Here is a 6,168-nt window from a genome sequence, read left to right as displayed (position 1 = left end):
AAACATTGTTGGTGAGAGGGAAAAAACTACAGTATTTATAGAAAAAAGGAGCTGTTAGAAGAGGGGCTTGGGTAGAAGAGGTAGTGTTAGGAAGATATCAGATGAATAGTAAGTAGAGGTGGAATTGTGTAGAGTTTTAAATATCAGGGTGTGGGAAGTTTAGACCTGGATGAAGAGTAACTGGGATTAGGACAAGTAATGCCTATTAACTAGGAAAGGAGAAAGTGTTCTTACAACTACAAATGCTCCTAGGTGTTATGGTAACACAATTAATTAAAAAAAAATGTAGAAAATATGAAGCAGATTGTCACCTCCTAATGCCGTGCTCAGGCAGCATTTCATTTTAGTGATTAGGTAGCTGTGGAGAAGAGAAAATAACATCTGTTTTCCCAGATGCCATCTTTCCAGAGTGCTTGAGGCATAGTGCACAACAAAGTAAGTACAACCACAATTAAAAACATATAATAAAAAATTCCTTCAAGTACTGGAGTTTCTGATGGGAATGGGAAAATAATTTAAATAAGGAGTCAAGAATAAGTTTGCAGTCTCCAAAGGTACTAATACTAGTTAGTGTGGCTTCCTTGCCAGTGTAAAGAGCTTTTTGTGATAGTCTTACAAGTGCGGTGGTGGCTAAAACAAGGATCCTGTTGTACCTGGGTTTGAATTGCAGTTTATTCCAATACAGGATATGGAGCAAAAGAGTTTCCTGCAGCAGAAACTGAAATATGATGGGGAAAGCTTCCTGTAGCCATAGTCAAAAGGACAAGGGTGCCAAGGTGATTGATTGCTTTCTGGTTCTCAAACCTTCATTCTGCCTAAGCTTCTTTTCAGGATCTGTTTCTACTCTTGTGAGGACTAGCTACTTGCTAAGCAGGCTACTTGTTAGGATCATATTCTTCCATATAGTTCTAACTGAGGTATTAGGTCTTCTTGCCTGGTTACTTGCAGTCGCTGAATTAAGTGCTTGCAGCCTCTTGCAATCCTGACAGCACTTGCAGGAGCCTCTGATTTAACATTAGAGGATTTTAACTCCTGCTTACCAGTTATAGTGTAAAGTGCAGTCATATTCCTATACTGTGTTTTTCTTAAAATACAATATTATGCAATTGTTTGACAACTTCACCACTGCTACATTTTAGTTCTCCATTTATTGTCCCTGTTCCAAGATACAACCACTTTATCTTCTTGGCATTTATTAAAGTTGTGTGTGTACACAGGAAGCTGGATCTGTGCGAAAGGATAAGGTTAAAAGGTGTGCTGCAAAGAAGTTGGTGGAATTATAGACTGATGAAAAGATTGTGTTTGGTGCCAAAGTGCAAACTGTATCAAACCAGTGTACTAACAGTGTTCCTGTATGGTCTGGAAGCAGATGCACTAAATGAAACAGACATCCGGCTAGAGGCACTAGAGATAAGAGTTGTTCTTTGGACGAGGACAGGTATAAAGTGGAATGATTTTAAGACCAAGTTAGAAGAAGAGTAGGATGCAAAATCAGGAGTGGGATTGGCTGCAATCGAAAAGATAATGGCGAGGATGCTGCAGAAGAGAAACATGATAGGATGCCAAAGAAAATACCACAAATGCAATCGGGGGCAGTCACACCGAGAAGCCAACCACTGACTAGATGGGAGGATGTCGCAGGGAGGGACATGAGTAGTCTGGGCTTAATGGAGGAGCAAGCCATGCAGAGGAATGAAAGGTGGTGTTATACTGCTCCCTGTGTCTGTAAAGATATTTTGGAATAAGAAGAAGATTATGAACTGTTGAAAGAGTTTACATTATTTATTCAACAAGATCTATATTAATTTCCATAGTTAATAGGTTATCTCATTTCTCTGGTTTCCTTCACAAAACTGGATTGTAAAAAGTTGAACTCAAAAAATGTTTCACTGTTGGAGTTCAAGCTGATAGCTAATTAGTGCAGATAAATGCTGACATGAAACAGCTTGTCCAGCTAAGAAAGAAATGCTGACAAAAAGCTAAAGAAGCGCAGAACTTGACTTCCACTTAAAAAAAAAGCTATGCAGCATTATTTTCTAAAATGTAAAAAAGCCAAAAACCTATTAAACTCTAGGTTACAAGGTTATGATTAATAGCTGTAGTCAAATTAATTGATGCCATTAGTAAAAGTAAAAAAGAAAAGAAAAATGTATACAGCACTAAAAGCACAGCAGCAGGTCTTCCTCCCCCAGCCCTCCCCCCCGCCCATATTCTGAACAATTTTGGCAGTACATTTTTTCATGCATCAAAGTTTTCTTGCTGAATGTCGTTTACATCGGGAGTTATATTTCCAGGGTCTGGCAATCATCAGCAACACAGAAGGTGCAAAAAAAAAAAGGGGGGGGGGGCGGGAATAGGATGGTGCTTTCCCAATTCTCACATTTTCCCCTTATAGAATCCTGGATTCTAGAATAGAGCAAGGCATATTTCTGGAGTGGGGTGGGGAGAAAGAGGTAAAGACAGGGAAATGGGAGAATGTATAGTACAGATCAGGCTAATACCAAAGATGGCTTACTACATACAATTGTTTTGTAAGGTACTTTATGAAAATCTCTGTCAGTGAAAAGCTTTATGATAGGAAATGTCAATTTTATTTCTGTCCTGGGACCTTCAGGGCCTGCACAGCACAGGGACCGTCAGGCCTGCACAACACCTGAATCTTAGAAGGGCTGAAACTAAACTTCTGCAGTGCAACTCTGCAAAAGGACCTCTGTTCTTGAAAGACCTTAGCTCTGCCATGTGGAATTTAGTAGCTTTGGTGGAGCTGCAAAGCTCAGCCTGATATACATTTCAGTCAGTACAATCCTGAAGGAAAGCCATTTCAGCACATGGAGGTCTCATTAATTTACCCATAAAGAAGGAGGATGAGAATGAGCAGAGTAGTGATAAATTATGCACTAGTGCTGCTTTTCTGTGAGAGAGGTTTGGGTGACAGAAGCTGGGAAAATAAGCACTAAGGTGAAATCTTGCCTGCAATGAAGTCAATGGAAATTTTACCATTGACTTTAATGGGGCCAGGATTTCCGCCTAGGTATCCAACCCCTTCTCAGTTCCTGTTTCATGTGTTGCACTGTGGCCTGCCAATGAAACCTTTTAAGTGTTAAGGACAAATATGAAATCACCACAAGATCTCTCTAGCTTGGAGCTGACAAACTGTCAACTGGAGGAACTGAAAGAGTGCGATCGGGAAGATAAAATATGCTGTAAATTAAGAAAGTTCTGAAGTCCCATAAGACAGTAGCTGATATGAAGTCTCCTAGCTAAAATTTTTCTCATTGATGTTAATGGCAAAACATCCATTGACTTAATTGTGAACAGAACGGGGCATATCGTTGGTTTGTCTGCTTCATAGTGACTATGGAAAATTGAGATTGAAGGACCGAGGGGGAAGTCTTGGTTATTTAAACTTAAAAAACAATCAACTGCCAGATTTACAACTAGAAAATTGTCTCATCTGAATTGCTATGAATGGTATAAGTGTAAAAAAAACCACCAAAACCCAACAACCAAGGATTCCTTGTGGCACCTTAGACACTAACAAATTTATTTGGGCATAAGCTTTCGTGGGCTAGAACCCACTTCATCAGATGCATGATGTGGAAAATACAGTAGCAGGTATAAATACACAGCCCATGAAAAGATGGGAGTTGCCATACCAAGTGGGAGGTCAGTCTAATGAGACAATTCACTTAACAGTAGGATATACCAAGGGAGGAAAAATCACTTTTGTAGTGGTAATGAGTGGCCCATTTCAAACAGTTGACAAGAAGGTGTGAGTAATAGTATGGGGAAATGAGGTTTTATAATGACCCATCCACTCCCAGTCTTTATTCAGGCCTAATTTGATGGTGTCCAGTTTGCAAATTAATTCCAGTTCTGCAGTTTCACGTTGGAGTCTGTTTTTGAAGTTTTTTTTGCTGAAGAATTGCCATTTTTAGGTCTGTTGTTGAGTGACCAGGAAGGTTGAAGTGTTCTCCTACTGGTTTTTGAATATTATAATTCCTGATGTCAGATTTGTGTCCATTTATTCTTTTGCGTAGACACTGTCCGGTTTGGCCAATGTACATGGTAGAGGGGCATTGCTGGCACATGATGGCATATATCACATTGATAGATGTGCAAGTGAATGAGCCCCTGATGTTGTGGCTGATGTGGTTAGCTCCTATATTGGTGTCTCTTGAATAGATATGCGGACAGAGTTGGCACCAGGGTTTGTTGCAGGGTTTGATTCCTGGGTTGTTTTTGTTGTGTGGTGTGTAGTTGCTGATGAGTATTTGCTTCAGGTTGGGGAGCCATCTGTAAACGAGGACTGGCCTGTCTCCCAAGGTCTCCGAGAGTGAGGGATTGTCCTTCAGGATAGGTTGTAGATCTTTGATGATGCGCTGGAGAGGTTTTTGTTGGGGGCTGAAGGTGACGGCTGGTGGTGTTCTGTTACTTTCTTTGTTGGGCCTGCCTTGTAGTAGGTGACTTCTGGGTACCCTTTTGCCTCTGTCAATCTGTTTCTTCACTTCACCAGGTGGGTATTGTAGTTTTAAGAACTCTTGATAGAGATTCTGTAGGTGTTTGTCTCCGTCTGAGCGATTGGAGCAAATGCAATTGTATCTTAAAGCTTGGCTGTAGACAATGGATGGTGTGATCTGCTCTGGATGAAAGCTGGAGGCATGTAGGTAAGTATAGTGGTCAGTAGGTTTCCGGTATAGGGTGGTTTTTATGTGACCATCGCTTCTTATCACTGCAGTGTCTAGGAAGTGGATCTCTTGTGTGGATTGGTCCAGGCTGAGGTTGATGGTGGGGTGGAAATTGTTGAAATCCTGGTGAAATTCCACAAGGGCCTCCGTCCCATGGGTCCAAATGATGATGTAGCGCAAGTAGATTGGAGCATTAGGGGACGAGAGCTGAGGAAGCGTTGTTCTAAGTCAGCCATAAAAATGTTGGCATACTGTGGGGCCATGCGGGTACCCATGGCAGTCCCGCTGACTTGAAGGTATAAATTGTCCCCAAATCTGAAATAGTTGTGGGTGAGGACAAAGTCACAAAGTTCAGCCACCAGGTTTGCCGTGATAGTATCAGGGATGCTATTTTTAGCATTTTCTAGAAAGGATACAGCGCACTGGTGACCACAGTTCCTCCTGGCCGTCCTCACTGAGCATGTACACATACACCTCCTCCTTCAGAGCCCACAAGGAGTGCTCTGGGTTCTGAAAAATACAGAAATAGGTTTTTAATAACTAACTATTCTGCCCTGATTATAATTTTGTATCAATTTTACACACTTTTTCCATTGACTTCAGTGGGGTTACTCATGATGTATACCGGTATAACTGAAAGCAGAACTAGACACTCTATATACACTTGGAAATAAAAAGAACACAACTCCACTTGAAACCTAAAGTAATTTCCCTGCCACTTCATTTCAAAGGAGTTTCACTTCATTTCATATCTTGTGGCTATTTGCCTATTTTGCTTTGAGATGGTGAGGTGTTGGAATATGCAGAAGTGAAGAATATTTTTATTACATATACCTGAAATTGAGTCAATTTGGAAATTGTCTGTTTTTCCTTACCACTTGCCAGTGGCATTGCATGTTGAAATTTGAAGGTCATCTTGGGTTTCATTTGCTGCTCGTCCAGTTATTTAAAATTCTTGGAGTATTTGGAGAAAAATATAAATATCTAAATATCCTCCACACAATATTAGGTTATCTATGTATTTTAGATTTATTTAGGTTTCACTGTTAACTTTAAGGTTTTTGAGAGATTTTGTTTGAATATAGAGTTAGTAGTAACTTTGGTAATAGGATCTTTAAATCCTGGAAACAAATGATAAAAGTTTCATGTATACAGGAAAGATGTGAAGTTACTTTTGCCAAACTTACTTTCTATGAGACAAGAGTTCTACCTGTTACTGCATGTGGATGTCATCTCTGTATGTTGATCATCAGTATTGGACACCACATTTGTGGCAGGAAAATATCAAAATAGAACACAACTGAAAAATAGGATTAACAGAAATATATACTTTACAACTTATCTAAAATGTATTGTCCCATTTCAAATAGTAAGGATTTACTCTCTGTATTCCTTACATTCACAGAGCTCTTTACACAGTATTCCCTACTCATTTTGAGAATTTTATACTCTGGGTTTTGGGATACTACAATGAAAGGTT

At 39.9% G+C, this 6,168-nt stretch overlaps 1 protein-coding gene across 6 annotated transcripts in view; it reads left to right on the top strand.

The window, feature by feature from the left end:
- Positions 1-6,168, top strand: part of RB1 (RB transcriptional corepressor 1) — a 172,319-nt gene that overhangs the window by 124,592 nt on the left and 41,559 nt on the right. The gene's annotated exons all lie outside the window — the stretch shown is intronic.

This window comes from Lepidochelys kempii, chromosome 1, assembly GCF_965140285.1.
Source record: "Lepidochelys kempii isolate rLepKem1 chromosome 1, rLepKem1.hap1, whole genome shotgun sequence".
Classification (NCBI taxonomy): domain Eukaryota; kingdom Metazoa; phylum Chordata; order Testudines; family Cheloniidae; genus Lepidochelys; species Lepidochelys kempii.
This window is presented reverse-complemented; position numbering and strand designations above follow the sequence as displayed.